Genomic DNA, 16,331 nt, shown 5'->3' with positions numbered 1-16,331 from the left:
GGCAGTGCACGCCCATGTTATCAAACAGAGGGGCAGAGTCAGGGGCCTTTGTGTGGGCCAAAGCAGAATCTCGGGTCACCCCAGCACCTTGCAAAAGCCACACACGGGGATGGAGCGAGAGCCAATTCCAATGCTGGAACTTTTCCATGTGGTTGGGGGTTTCACTCAGAGCGTGAGACTGACGGTCTGATATCCTGGTCTGCGCACGCAGATAGTGAGCGTAAGTTTCCTCCAAGCGCCCCGGGAGTGGGCGCCAACCTGTGTTACCGGACAGAATGGCAGAGCCAGAGGTCTTTGAGTGGGCAGAAGCCCCGCCTGATTATGCTAGCAGCTCTGACTGACTGAGCCTTACCCAGAGGCCTGTGCTGAGTGGAAATAGAGTGGTGAGTTGCCAGCTCTTTGAGCCTCTTACTATCCAAGCAGAGGCAGAGGCAGCAGCAACCCCATAGCTGGATTATCAGGCTACTAATTGAGGAAGGAAAGACTAGGAGAAAGGCTCCAGGAACACGGACTCTCTCACTGGCGGAGCCTATAAATGCTAATGAGCCTCGACTGCCAACGAGACTAAAGCACAATATATGACATCACCATAGAGACTTATCACCTGCAAAACCTCTACCTGAGCATGCCAAAGGGGCAGAACCTGGGATACAGAGTCACCGACCAGGAAGAGGGAGAGAAAAGAAAAAGCAAGAAGATAACCTCTCAAAATCAAAAATAATCTGCAGACTTTATAACCTATCCCATTTTATTATATTTGTTCATTTGTTTCTCTTATCTTCTTTCTTGATATTTTTTTTCCTCCTCCAATTTGGCCGATTAACTCTCTGCCGGTCTTACTCTCTCCTCTCCTTGAACTACACTACCCATAAGTGTTACATCTCCCATTATCTTTTCTTTCCTCTTCCTTTCTCTCTATGAGGGTTGCACTCCAAAACCATTAACTCTCTCTCTCTCCTCTTTTTTCTTTTTTCTTCTTTTAGTGGTTCCCTCTTTTTTTCTCTCTCTCTCTTTCTTTTCTCCCTCTATATTAGTTTCTTCCTTTCTCCTTTACATCTCTCTTTCAAACCTCAATAACAAACAAATTATCTTATCTGGGACTCAAACTTATGTTTGTGGCATTTGAGGGGGGGTTTACTTCACCTTTTTAACTCACTAGCAGTGCTCCCATCCCTGGCTCTCCATTTTATCTAGTTCTTGTTCCACTAAATACAATAGTAATTTTTTAATTTGTCCCCCCATTTTTCTGTTTCTCTCTTATTTCTCTCAGCATAAATCTTAGTCAACCAACACATAAAAGCAAATCATTTTATTCTTGACACAAATTTTTTCCTTATTTTCTTTTTGTGGGTCCATACCCCCTTCTTTTTTCTTTCTTTCTTTTTTTTTGCCCCTTTATTACTTTTCCGAATTCAGGCCCTCTGTTACAGGCATTGTTTGTTATCATTCACAGTACACCACAAGATTTTCTCAAGAAAGAGGGGAGAGGAGAGGAGAGGAAAAAAGAAGGGGGGGAATAATTTCCTTTTTTTAAAATTTTTATTTTATTTTATTTTTCTCTATTTCATTATTAATTTTTTTTAAAAAACCAACTCTTTTCGATTTTTTATTTTTTTAACTTTTTATTTTTTATTAAATCTCATTAATACTATCAACAAAACCACCCTCAGATGCCATTAAGGAAGAGAAAATCGAATATCATGGATAAAAAAGAAAGAGAGGTAACACAGATAGATGAGGAAAAATCTATGGAGAAAAAATTTAATATATTGGAAAGCTTGGAGCTAAATGACAGAAAATTCAACATAAAAATCCTAAAAATCCTCTGAGATATACAAGAAAACACAGAAAGGCAGCTTAGGGAGCTCAGAAAACAATTCAATGAACACAAAGTATGTATTTCCAAGGAAATTGAAACTATAAAAACAAATCAAACAGAGATGAAAAACTCAATTCACGAGTTGAAAAATGAAGTAACAAGTTTAGCTAATAGAACAGGTCAGACAGAAGAGAGGATTAGTGAAATAGAAAACAAGCAACTTGAGGCACAACAGAGAGAAGAAGAAAGAGACTCAAAAATTAAAAAAAAAAATGAGATAGCCCTACAAGAATAATCGGACTCCATCAAAAAGAATAACATAAGAATAATAGGTATATCAGAGGGAGAAGAGAGAGAAAATGGAATGGAGAACATACTCAAACAAAAAATAGATTAGAACTTCTCAATCGTGTGGAAAGAACTAAAGCCTCAAGTTCAAGAAGCAAACAGAACTCGAGTTTTCTTAACCCAAACAAACCTACTCCAAGGCATATCATAATGAAATTGGCACAAACCAACAGCGAAGAAAAAATTCTCAAGGCAGCCAGCGAAAAGAAGAATACAACATATAAAGGAAGGCCCATTAGATTATCATCAGATTTCTCAGCAGAAACTCTACAAGCTAGAAGAGAGTGGACCCCAATATTTAAAGTCCTGAAAGAGAGGAACTTTCAGCCACAAATACTATACCCATCAAAGCTATCCTTCAAATATGAAGGAGAAATAAAAACATTCACAGATACAGAAAAGATGAGGGAATTTATCATCAGAAAACCCCCACTCCAGGAATTACTAAAGGGGTTCTCCAATGAGATACAAAGAACAAAAAAAAAAAAAACAGAATCACAAGTAAAAGCTCCAAGAAGAACACAATAAAACCAAATTTAAACTGTGACAACAACAAAAAGAAAGAGGGGGAGAAGATGGAGATTAACAGTAGCAAAGGACGATGGAGTGCAAAAGTACTCACAAAATAGTTCACTACAATGAACAGCGTAGGGACCCTTTTCATTACTCAAAGGTAACCACCATTGAAAAAACCACCAGAGAAGCACATGAGATAAAAAAGATAGCAACAGAGGAAAGATGTATGGAATACAACCAAATAAAAACAAAAGATAAAAAAACTAAAGAGAAGGATGAAACAAGACACAAAACTAACAGAAAGCAAGATATAAAATGGCAATAGGGAACTCACAAGTATCAATAATTACACTAAAAGTAAACGGATTAAACTCACCAATAAAAAGGCACAGAGTAGCAGAATGGATTAAAAAAGAAAATCCAACTGTATGCTGCCTACAGGAAACTCATCTAAGTAACAAGGATAAAAACAAATTCAAAGTGAAAGGCTGGAAAACAATACTCCAAGCAAATAACATCCAAAAAAAAGCAGGTGTAGCAATACTCATATCGGATAATGCTGACTACAAGACAGGAAAAGTACTCAGAGACAAAAATCGCCATTTCATAATGGATAAGAGGACACTGAATCAAGAAGACGGAACAATTCTTAATATATACGCACCAAACCAAGGAGCACCAAAATATATAAGACAGCTACTTATTGACCTCAAAACAAAAACTGACAAAAATACAGTCATATTTGCAGACCTCAATACACCGCTGAGGGCTCTAGATCAGTCATCCAAACAGAGAATCAACAAAGACATAGTGGCCTTAAACAATACACTAGAGCACCTGGATATGATAGACATCTACAGGACATTTCATCCCAAAGTGACTGAGTATACATTTTTCTCCAGTGTACATGGATCATTCTCAAGAATTGACCATATGTTGGGCCACAAAAACAACATCAGCAAATTCAGAAAAATCAAAGTTGTACCAAGCATATTTTCTGATCATAAAGCCTTGAAACTAGAATTCAACTGCAAAAAAGAGGAAAAAAATCCCACAAAAATGTGGAAACTAAACAACATACTTTTAAAAAATGAATGTGTCAAAGAAGAAATAAGTGCAGAGATCAAAAGATATATACAGACTAATGAAAATGACAACACGACATATCAGGATCTATGGGATGCAGCAAAAGCAGTGATAAGAGGGAAGTTCATATCACTTCAGGCATATATGAACAAACAAGAGAGAGCCCAAGTGAACCACTTAATTTCATTACTTAAGGAACTGGAAAAAGAAGAACAAAGACAACCCAAAACCAGCCGAAGAAAGGAGATAATAAAAATCGGAGCAGAAATAAATGAAATAGAGAACAGAATAACTATAGAAAAAATTAAGAGAAAAAGGAGCTGGTTCTTTGAAAATATCAACAAAATTGACAAACCCTTGGCAAGACTTACCAAGGAAAAAAGAGAAAGAACTCATATAAACAAAATCCAAAATGAAAGAGTAGAAATCACCACGGACACCATAGATATACAAAGAATTATTGTAGAATACTATGAAAAACTTTATGCCACTAAATTCAACAACCTAGAAGAAATGGATAAATTCCTAGAACAATACAATCTTCCTAGACTGAGTCAAGAAGAAACAGAAAGCCTAAACAGACCTATTAGTAGAGAAGAAATAGAAAAAACCATTAAAAACCTCCCCAAAAATAAAAGTCCAGGTCGAGATGGTTATACCAGCGAATTTCATCAAACATTCAAAGAAGACTTGGTTCCTATTCTACTCAAAGTCTTCCAAAAAATTGAAGAAGAAGCAATACTTCCAAACACATTTTATGAGGCCAACATAACCCTCATACCAAAACCAGGCAAGGATGGCACAAAAAAAGAAAACTACAGACCAATATCTCTAATGAATGCAGATGCTAAAATACTAAACAAAATACTAGCAAATCGAATACAACAACATATTAAAAAAATAATACATCATGATCAAGTGGGATTCATCCCAGAATCTCAAGGATGGTTCAACATACGTAAAACGGTTAACGTAATACACCATATTAACAAAACAAAGAACAAAAATCATATGATCTTATCAGTAGACGCAGAAAAGGCTTTTGATAAAATACAACACAATTTTATGTTTAAGACTCTCAACAAAATGGGTATAGAAGGAAAATATCTCAACATGATAGAGGACATATATGATAAACCATCAGCTAACATCATATTAAATGGCACAAAACTGAAGGCTTTTCCTCTTAAATCAGGAACAGGACAGGGTTGTCCACTCTCTCCACTCTTATATAATGTGGTACTAGAGTTTCTATCCAGAGCAATCAGACAAGACAAAGAAATAAAAGGCATCCATATCGAAAAAGAAGAAGTAAAGGTATCACTTTTTGCAGATGATATGATCCTATACATTGAAAACCCCAAAGAATCCACAAAAAGACTACTAGAAACAATAAGCCAATACAGTAAGGTCGCAGGATACAAAATTAACATAGAGAAGTCAATAGCCTATCTATATGCCAACAATAAAACAACTGAGAACGAACTCAAAAGAATAATCCCCTTCACGATTGCAACAAAAAAAAAAATAAAATACTTAGGAATAAACATAACAAAGAATGTAAAGGACTTATATAATGAAAACTATAAACCATTGTTAAGGGAAATCGAAAAAAATATAATGAGATGGAAGAATATACCTTGTTCTTGTCTAGGAAGAATAAATATAATCAAGATGGCTATATTACCCAAAGCAATATACAAATTTAATGCAATTCCCATCAAAATTCCAATGACATTATTTAAAGAAATGGAGCAAAAAATCATCAGATTTATATGGAACTATAAAAAACCCCGAATAGCCAAAGCAATCCTAAAGAAAAAGAATGAAGCTGGGGGCATTACAATACCTGACTTCAAACTATATTATAGGGCCACGACAATCAAAACAGCATGGTATTGGCAGAAAAATAAACACTCAGACCAATGGAACAGAATACAAAGTCCAGAAATAAAACCACACATATATAGTCAAATAATTTTTGATAAAGGGGCCAAGAACACACAATGGAGAAAAGAAAGCCTCTTCAATAAATGGTGCTGGGAAAACTGGAAAGCCACATGCAAAAGAATGAAACGGGACTACAGTTTGTCCCCCTGTACTAAAATTAACTCAAAATGGATCAAAGATCTAAACATAAGACCTGAAACAATTAAGTACGTAGAAGAAGACATAGATACTCAACTCATGGACCTGGGTTTTAAAGAGCATTTTATGAATTTGACTCCACAGGCAAGAGAAGTGAAGGTAAAAATTAATGAATGGGACTACATCAGACTAAGAAGTTTTTGCTCAGCAAGAGAAACTGATAACAAAATAAAAAGAAAGCCAACTAAATGGGAAATGATATTTTCAAACAACAGCTCAGATAAGGGCCTAATATCCAAAATATACAAAGAACTCATAAAACTCAACAACATACTAACAAACTATCCAATAAAAAAATAGGAAGAGGATATGAACAGACACTTCTCCCAGGAAGAAATACAAATGGCCAACAGATATATGAAAAGATGCTCATCTTTTTTAGCTATTAGAGAAATGCAAATCAAAACTGCAATGGGATACCACCTCACACCTGTTAGATTAGCTATTATTAACAAGACAGGTAATAGCAAATGTTGGAGAGGCTGTGGAGAAAAAGGAACCCTCATACACTGTTGGTGGGAATGTAAAGTAGTACAACCATTATGGAAGAAAGTATGGTGGTTCCTCAAAAAACTGAAAATAGAACTACCTTCTGACCCAGCAATCCCTCTACTGGGTATATACCCCAAAAACTCAGAAACATTGATACGTAAAGACACATGCAGCCCCATGTTCATTGCAGCATTGTTCACAGTGGCCAGAACATGGAAACAACCCAAAAGCTCGTCAATATATGACTGGGTAAAGAAGATGTGGCACATATACACTATGGAATACTACTCAGCCATAAGAAATGATGACATCAGATCATTTACAGCAAAATGGTGGGATCTTGATAACATGATATGAAGCGAAATAAGTAAATCAGAAAAAAACAGGAACTGCACTATTCCATACGTAGGTGGGACATAAAAGTGAAACTAAGAGACATTGATAAGAGTGTGGTGGTTACGGGGCGGAGGGGGGAAAGGGAGAGGGAAAGGGGGAGGGGGAGGGGCACAAAAAAAATAGATAGAAGGTGACAGAGGACAATCTGACTTTGGGTGATGGGTATGCAACATAACTGAACGACAAGATAACCTGGACTTGTTATCTTTGAATGTATGTATACTGATTTATTGATGTCGCCCCATTAAAAAAATAAAATAAAAAAATAGTGAATTTGGGCCCTGGCCGGCTGGCTCAGTGGTAGAGCATCGGCCTGGTATGCAGAAGTCCCGGGTTCGATTTCTGACCAGGGCACACAGGAGAAGCGCCCGTCTGCTTCTCCACCCCTCCCCCTCTCCTTCCTCTCTGTCTCTCTCTTCCCCTCCTGCAGCAAGGCTCCATTGGAGGAAAGATGGCCTGGACGCTGGGAATGGCTCCTTGGCCTCTGCCCCAGGTGCTAGAGTGGCTCTGGTCAGAACAGAGCGACGCCCTGGAGGGGCAAAACGTCACCCCCTGGTGGGCGTGCCAGGTGGATCCCAGTCGGGCACATGTGAGAGTCTGTCTGACTGTCTCTCCCCATTTTCAGTTTCAGAAAAATACAAAAAAAGAAGAAGTGAATTATATCATTTTTGCTTACCTTTCATTGGTCTGAGGAAGTCATATGGCCATGGAAAAGTTCAAGGAGGTATGGAAGGTACTAGATTCACAATCTTAGTGAGACTAGTACACTCACAAAATGCATCATTTCACCTCTGTGCCTATTCCTGTACTCAGCCCTGGGTATAAAAATGAAAAATTCTCCATCTCCAACTTTAGGGAGCTCACAATCTATGGGAGAAGAGAGACAAGCAGTATAAATAATAAGTATGATAATAAAGATAACTTCTGTCGCTGAGATTCAAACCAACAGATATGGTATTTGCACTGAAAAGGCATAGACAATGTGAGTAAAAGTATAGATTGCAATCAGACTTTTCTCATTCAAATATGGCTCTACTATGTATGCAATCATGGGCAAGTTAATCTCTATGTGCCTCAGATTCTTCATCTTTAAAATGTAAACAAAATGATACCTACTTGCTTGAAACCTTGTGTGAATTAAATAAATTATTCTACGTGAAGTACAAAACCTGGTATACAGTGAGGGCTCAATAAATCTTAGCTCTTCTACAGCAACTCCAGTTCAATACTAGTACCTCAAGTTCAACAATAGTACTAATAACATATAATAACATACAATAGATAATAGCATATCCAAAATATGATATATAAATTATATACAATATTATTGTATATAATATCATTATAACAATATATAGTATGTAATAGTATTTTTCAAACTGTTAATTCTCCAATATTCTCTATTTCAATCAGTAATGCCATATAGTGGTATCCTTTTGAAAAGCCTATCATATCATCTTAAAAGACAAAGTCAAAATTTAAAGTCCTTAAAATTTTGCCTCTCTCTATCATTATATCTCATCTTTTGTCCTTCTCTAACATCATACTTGCGTTTAAGTCAGATAGAATTAATAAAATTTATTTAATTTATTTTCATTTTGTATGTGTAACAAAGGTGTATTTGTGCCAACCCAGACACTTTTCACTGGTAACTCCTTTCACTATTCTGAGGTCTATGAAAAAACAGTTATGTTCCTGTTCATATACTTTACATCTAGTTACAGCATACTGGATTAAGGGTATGCACTGACCTCAGTAGGTCCAGTCAGAGTTGTTTTTTTTTCCTCTGTAGACAATCCTAAGTGAGGCTATGCATTCAAATGGCCACATTTTACTATGGATATGTTGAACTATTGATAGCTGGTTGAGAGTCAGAAGGAAAGAGAGAAGTAGAGAGGAAAGGAGAAAGACAGAGACTAAAGTTAACTCTTCAAAAATAGTAGAGATGAGAAGCATAAAATAAAAATCCTTCTAGTATTTTAATTTCAATAACAATCCATTGTTCTTAGAGTCCTTGAGACACATTTTGAAATCCTTCAATACATTGATCAAGAGTTTGCTTTATCACATTCAAAAAAGTTTTCTATAATTTTCCCAGGCAGAATAAGGCACTTTTTAATTATTACATTCTGTAGATATTTCCATTAGAGCAAGACTTCGCTGTAATATTTTAGTCTTTAAAGTCATGTGTCTATCTTCTTTTCTGCACTGAAAAATCTTAGAGAGGGCCCTGGCCAGCTGGCTCTGTGGTTGAGCATTGGCCCAGTATGTGGAATCCCAGGTTTGATTCCTGGCCAGGGCACACAAGAGAAGCACACATCTGCTTCTCCACCCTTCCCCTTCTCCTTTCTCTCTATCTCTCTTCCCCACCCACAGCCAAGGCTCTATTGGAGCAAAGTTGACCCGGGCACTGAGGATAGCACCATGGCCTCTGGCTCAGGTGCTAGAATGGCTCTGGTTGCAATGGAGCAACAACCCAACTGGGCAGAGCATCACCACCTAGTTGGCATACAGAGTGGATCCCGGTTGGGTGGATGCAGGAGTCTGTCTGTCTGCCTCTCTGCTTCTCACTTCAGAAAAATGCAAAAAAAAAGATCTTAGAGAGTAAAGATCTTATCTTTTCATCTCTGCTTCACATAGTGTCAGGAAAAAAAAGTACTCTAGAGGAGTGTGTAATTCTTACCAGAAAAGCTAGCAAGTCTTTCTCTGTGGAAGCTATTTAGGCTTGGTTCTAATAAATGAGAAGGAGTTTGCCAAGAAAGAAGAGAAAGAGTTCTTATCTTGTTTATTAAATAAATTGATTACTTTTACACTGTGGCCATTTCTTTAGAGTTACTTTCTGAAATAGAATCATTTCATCCCTAGTATCAGACTTCTGTGGGTTATGCAATGAGAAGGGACAGAAACACTTGTCCTGACAGCATTCTTATTTTGTGGTGGTTTCCCCATTATTTGTGCCACAGTTAGAGATAATATAAGGGAGCTAGGGGACTTAAATTAGAAATGCTTGGACCTTTCAAAGGGCTAAAAGAAAGAAATAAAGTGGACTTTCTGAGAATACCTTCACAAACCATGTGCATACCATTCAGAAAACTTTAACACTTTTGCCCACTCCCAGGAGAGGCAGGCAAACATTGTCTAAATATCTTGTGAGCTATAATCTAGCTTCTGAGAGGATTACTTTGGACTCCTCATGATATTCTTCTTTTTTTTTAAGACTTTATTTATTCATTTTAGACAGGAGAGAGAGAGAGAGAGAGAGAGAGAGAGAGAGAGAGAGGAGGAGCAGGAAGCATCAACTCCGATACTCCCATATGTGCCTTGACCTGGCAAGCCCAGGGTTTTGAACCGGCAACCTCAGCATTCCAGGTCGACGCTTTATCCACTGCGCCACCACAGGTCAGGCATGGTATTCTTCTTTATGGACCCCTTATATCTATCTCAGTCTCATTCATCTGGAAGGTAATTCAGACAAAATTACCTAGGAGATTAAAGCTCCATGTCCAGTCAGAAGCTCTATCTAGCTGCTACATCCCTGAATAAACATCTGAGTTTAAACAATTTAACTACACCTTTCTTGACATTTCAGATGATTTCATTTGAATTTCTGAGCATGTTGTATGAACACAAAGAAAAACATATTCAAATATTTTTTTTCAAATAGAATAGGTCACAGTTCGATAAAAAATATTTAAGATACCTTGGCAATGAGAAATGTTTTTGTGTTATGTCATTAAAATGTCATATTTGTGAAACTCAAAAAGTCACTTAGTTTACATAAGTCTAAGATCAATTCATTTGATATCAGAAAAAATATATTATTGAAGGATCTATGTATAAAAATATTTTTAAATTTTTTATCAAATATTGAATATCTGAGGTCAAGTTATTATGCTAAACATTTCAAAAACCATCCATGATATTATTAATTTCTGCTGGGTCTTTTCCCCATATACTTATTATTGCAAAATATCAAATATTCTCTTGAGTTTTGTTGAAGTTGACTGTCAGAATATAATATTTTTGAAATGGGAAATTAGACAAAACAGACAGAACCTCTTAACAACAGACGAAGAGTAGATATTTATTTTTATTATTACCTTGACCACAGGTGTTCTTATTTGGCTAAGTACTTTAGGCTACATCTATATGGGAAAGAGCAGCAACAAAGTTCTGGTCATTCTGACCACCATTATGGTCAAATTATTTTATAGTTGTCTATTTTTCCTAAAGAAAAATAGATTTTCCCATTTATGTGCCAATCACACTGTTTTTCATTGTGGACTAAATCAACTGGCATCAGAAGTGCACTAGTAAAGTAGCAAGCACTGTATAGGTCCAGTCTGCCATCATTTACTCACACAAAACCCACTCACAGAGTCATAATAATTGGACTTTACATATTTACTGTATTTCAGACAGCTTACCACAGAAGGCAGATACATAATCAGATAATTAAAATACAATTAATACAGTTTTCAATGTATACAGGATATCTTGGGATCCTAAAGGAGAGATTCCTAACCATTACTAGAGAGGCCTGGTTGCTATATAAAACTAAAAATCTTCTGCACAGCAAAAACAAAAACAAAAAAAAAAACAAAAAACTAACAATAAAACAAATAAGAAGCCAAATAAATGGGAGATGATAATTGCAAACAACTGCTTCAATAAGGAGTTATTATTTAAAATACATAAAGAACTCACAAAGCTCAACAGCAAACAATTAAAAATGGGGAGAGAACATGAAGAAACACTTCTTCCAAAAAGACACTCAAAAGGCTAACAAATATATGAAAAAACGTTCATCTTCACTAGATTCAAGAAATACAAATCAAAACTACAATGATATACCACCTCACATCTCTTAGATTGGCTATTATTAACAAGACAAGTAATAAAAAATTTTTAGAAAAGATGTAGAATAAAAAAGGAATCCTCATTTACTGCTGGTAGGAATGAAAATTAGTACAACCTTTATGGAAGAAAGTATGGTGATTCCTCAAAATGTAATAATAAAACTACCAATGACCCAGCAATCACTAAACTGGGTATCTATCCAAAAAAAAAAAAAAACTTGAAAACAGTGGTACATGAAGAAACATAAACCTCTATGTTCATTGCAGTATTTTTCACAGTGCCCAAGATATAGAAACAACCAAAGTGTCCCTGGATAGAGGACTAGATAAAAATGATGTGGTATATATATACAAAAGAATACTATTCAGCCATAAGAAATGATGACATAGTGCCATTTACAACGTGGATGCACCTTGAAAACATTATGCTGAGTAAAGTAGGTAAATCAAAAAAAGCTAAGAACTGTATGATTTCGCATATAGGTGGGATATAAAACTGAGACCTATGTACATAAAGTGGCAGAACCTTAGTACAATGTCAGAGTAATGGAGATGTGAGAGAGATACTTCTGATCTCTCCCCTTGAAATTTTAATGAACTGAAAAACTATAATGTTACAAATGAACCTCAGTTTAGCTCACAGGTGTGCCTGAAAGATCCATGCACAGAACAGACTAAAGGTGGGATGAGTTGAAAAGGGGTGTGGAAGATAAAATGCATTCACAATGGGATCTGGAGAGAAGACAAACCTGGAGTGACTGGATTTGTTTCTCAAACAGGTTGAGGGAAGCTCAGGCTGTTTGAATTTTGTCTGAGGGGTAAGGAGAGGGAAACCAAGATGGACTGGGTTTCTTTCTTCCAGGAGAATTGATGAGATTAAAGGAGAAAAAGGGGAGATTAACCAAAGTGGCCAGAGTACAGGGTCATGCCATTGTTTCTATTATCTGTTTGCAGGCCACAATCGGCAGAGACAGAGAAAAGTAAAGTGCAGCCCCCAACCCAGGTTCTCAGATCCTGACTCTCTCAGGTTACCTCATGGTATAAAGAGTGGCAGAGACAAGTCCCACAGATAGCTCTCCAGAGCTACTCTCTCCTTTGAAAAACAGTGCTGCTCTGTGTATGGTTTTTGGGTCTTTGGAGACATGAGAAGGAGTGCCCAAAGGCCAAAGATTATCATTGCTAGAGCCATAAAGCTGGAAAACGTAAGCTATAAAGCCGAACTGTAAAGCCCACACAAAATGCCCCAACGTGACTTTGGTCTCACCTATGTCATTGCAATAGCAACATCTCATCAAAGGACAGCCCAGGTATTTAACAGAGGTAAAACTTATAATGCATTGACACCTCATGGAAGAAAACTCTCAAAACCAAAATTTATTTCTCCTTTTTATTACTATTTTCCTTTTATTCTAATTATTCCTTTTTTTTTTGAATTTTATTTTCTTTCATTTTCATATTTTCTACTCTTATTTTTGTATTTTTTTGCTTCCAATATTTTCTAAAATTTTTCTTTTTAATTTTTCATATATTTAAAATTTTTATTATGTTTTTTAAATTTAAATATTTCATTTATTTTTTTCCTTAGAATTTTAACAATACCACCCTCAAATGTTATCTTGAAGAAAGAAATCAAATTCTATGGATAATAAAGACAAAGACATGTTTTAGAAAAAAAAATCTCCACAAAAAAAATTGAATTAGAAGAAAAACCTGGAGTGAAATGATATAGAGAATTCAAAATTAAAGTTCTTAAAATATTCAAGGAGATGTAAGAAAACACAAATAGGCAACATAATGAGCTCAGAAAGAACATTTAAACTTTAAAAACAGAGACTAAGAACTCAATACATGATTTGAAAACTGAGGCAACAAGTTTAAATAAAAGAAAAAAGACAGATAGAGGATAAATCCAGTGACCTCAAAGATAAGCAACTAGAGATGTTACAGAGAATAGAGGAGAGAGATTCAAGAATTAAAAAAAAAAAAAAACTGAGCTTTCCAATAATTGTCTGACTCCATCATAAAGAGCAATATAAGAATAGTGGATATATCAGAAGAAGAGAGGGAAAAGTGAAGGAAGATGCTATTTAAAAAATAATATATGAGAATTTCCCAAGCCTATGGAAAGAGTTAGTGCCTTGAATCCAAAATGAAAACAGAATGCCAAGTTACCTTTACCCAAACAGAAGAACTCCAAGGCATATCATAATAAAATTATAAATAATTAATAAAAAATCAAGAATTCTCAAGGAAGCTAAGGAAAAGAAGAATATATTATAAAGGAAAGCCCATTAAGTTATCATCAGAATTTTCAGAATAAAATTTACAAGCCACCTGACCAGGCTGTGGCGCAGTGGATAGAGTGTTGGAATGCGACACAAAGGACCCGGGTTCAAGACTGTGAGGTTGCCAGCTTGAGCACACATTCATCAGATTTGAGCAAGGCTCACCAGCTTGAGCCTAATTTCGCTGGCTTAAGCAAGGAGTCACTAGGTGTGCTGTAGCCCCTCGGTCAAGGCACATATAAGAAATCAATCAACGGACAACTAAGGAACTGCAACAAAGAATTGATGTTTCTCATTTCTTCCTTCCTGCCTGTCTGTCCCTATCTGTTCCTCTCTTTGACTCTCTCTGTCTCTGCCACAAAAAAAAAAAAAATACAAGCCAGAAGACAGTGGACCCAAATATTCAAAGTACTCAAAGAGAGGAATTATTGGTCAAGAATAATATATTCATCAAAGTTACCTTTTAACTATGAAGGAAAAATAAAAACTGCTGACATACATACGCTGAGAAAATGTACCACCAAAAACACCCACTGCAGGAAATACTCCAGGGAGTTGTTCAACCAGACACAAAGAACAAAACAAATCAAAACTATAAGGATAAGCTCCAAAGGGAGCACATTAAAATCAAGATAATCTGTGAGACAATAATATAAAAGAAGAGAGGATAAAAATCTGCATTAGCAAAGGAGGATGGAGTGCAGAAGAATCATAAGACAAAAGACTCTTGTACATATGACAAGTTTTCTCTTAAAAAACTAGTGGTAAACAAGTATGAAAAAGCCACTACTGATACACACAGCTTTAAAAAAAAAAGAAAAAAACCCAGGGGATAGAAGTATGGAATGCCACAAAATAAAGACAAAAAGAAAGAACCAAAAGATACACAGAGCTACCAGAAAACAAAACATAAAAAAGTTATAAAAAAGTCCTTGTGTCAATAATTGCCCTAAATGTAAATGGACTGAACTCACCAATAAAGAGGCACAGAATAGCAGGTTGGATCAAAAAGCCAAACCCAACTGTGTGCTGCCTTCAAGACACACACTTAAGTTGCATAGACAAAAGTAGACTCAAAGTGAAAGGTTGGAAAAAGTTCTCCAAGCAAATAACATTCAAGAAAAGCAGGTGTAGCTATACTTATATCTGACAACTTAGACTTCAAGACAACAAAGTTAACCAGAGACAAAGATAGACATTTCAAATGAAAAAGAGTACATTGTATCAAGAAGACATAACTCTTCTTGATAGATATGCACCAAACTAAAGAGCACAAAAATATGAAACACACCTATACTAACTGATATCAAAATAGAAACAGACAAGAACACAATCATCCTTGGATATGTCAACACACCATTGATGGGTTTACAAAGATTAACCAAACAGAAAATCAATAAAGAAATATTGGCCTTAAATGACACACTAAATAAAATGTAGATAATAGTCATTTACAGGATATTTCATGCCAAAATATTATATTTGACATACTTCTCCAGTGTGCAAAAATAGACTATGAGTTGGGCCACAAAACAAACATCAACAAATTCTGGAAAATTGGAATTATACTGAGCATATTTTCTGATCATATGGCTTTGAAAATAGAATTCAACTGCAAAGAGAAAGTTAAGAAACACACAAAAATGTAAAAATTAAACACCACATTCCTTAAAAATGACTGGGTTAAAGAAGAAAAAAACTCAGAGATCAAAAGATATAGATAGACAAATGAAAATGATAACATGGCATATTAAAATTTCCAAGATGCAGCAAAAACAGTAACAAGAGGGAATTTAATATTATTACAAACTTATATCAAGAAACAAGAGAGTTTCCAAGTATGTAACTTATTATCACATCTTAAGGAACTAGAAAAAAAAAAGACAACGCAAAGTCAGTAGAAGAAAAATAATAGCAAAAATTAGAACAGAACTAAATAAAATAAAGCACAAAAAACTACAGAAAAAGTAAACAAATAAAAGAATTGTTTCTTTGAAAAGACTACTAAAATCAACAAACCACTGCCTAAATTCACTAAGGAAAAGAGAGGAAAGAATCATGTAAACAAAATCCAAAAGGAAAACGGAGAGTTTGCCAAAGACTTCATAGGTACACAAAGATCATCTTAGAGTACTATGAAACATTATATGCCATAAAATTCATCAACCTAGAGAAAATAGTTAAATTTCTAAAACTATATAATCTTTTTAGACTGAGTCATAAAGAAGTGGAAAGCCTAAATAGGCCCATAAATGGAGATAAAATAGTCAACTACCAAAAACTTCCCCAAAAATAAATGTCCACAACCAAATGACAAAAGCAGTGATTTCTGCCAAGCATTCATAAAAGATTTGGTCCTTGTTCTTCTCAAAGTCTTCCAAA

Source organism: Saccopteryx leptura, chromosome X (assembly GCF_036850995.1).
Source record: "Saccopteryx leptura isolate mSacLep1 chromosome X, mSacLep1_pri_phased_curated, whole genome shotgun sequence".
NCBI lineage: Eukaryota > Metazoa > Chordata > Mammalia > Chiroptera > Emballonuridae > Saccopteryx > Saccopteryx leptura.
This window is presented reverse-complemented; position numbering follows the sequence as displayed.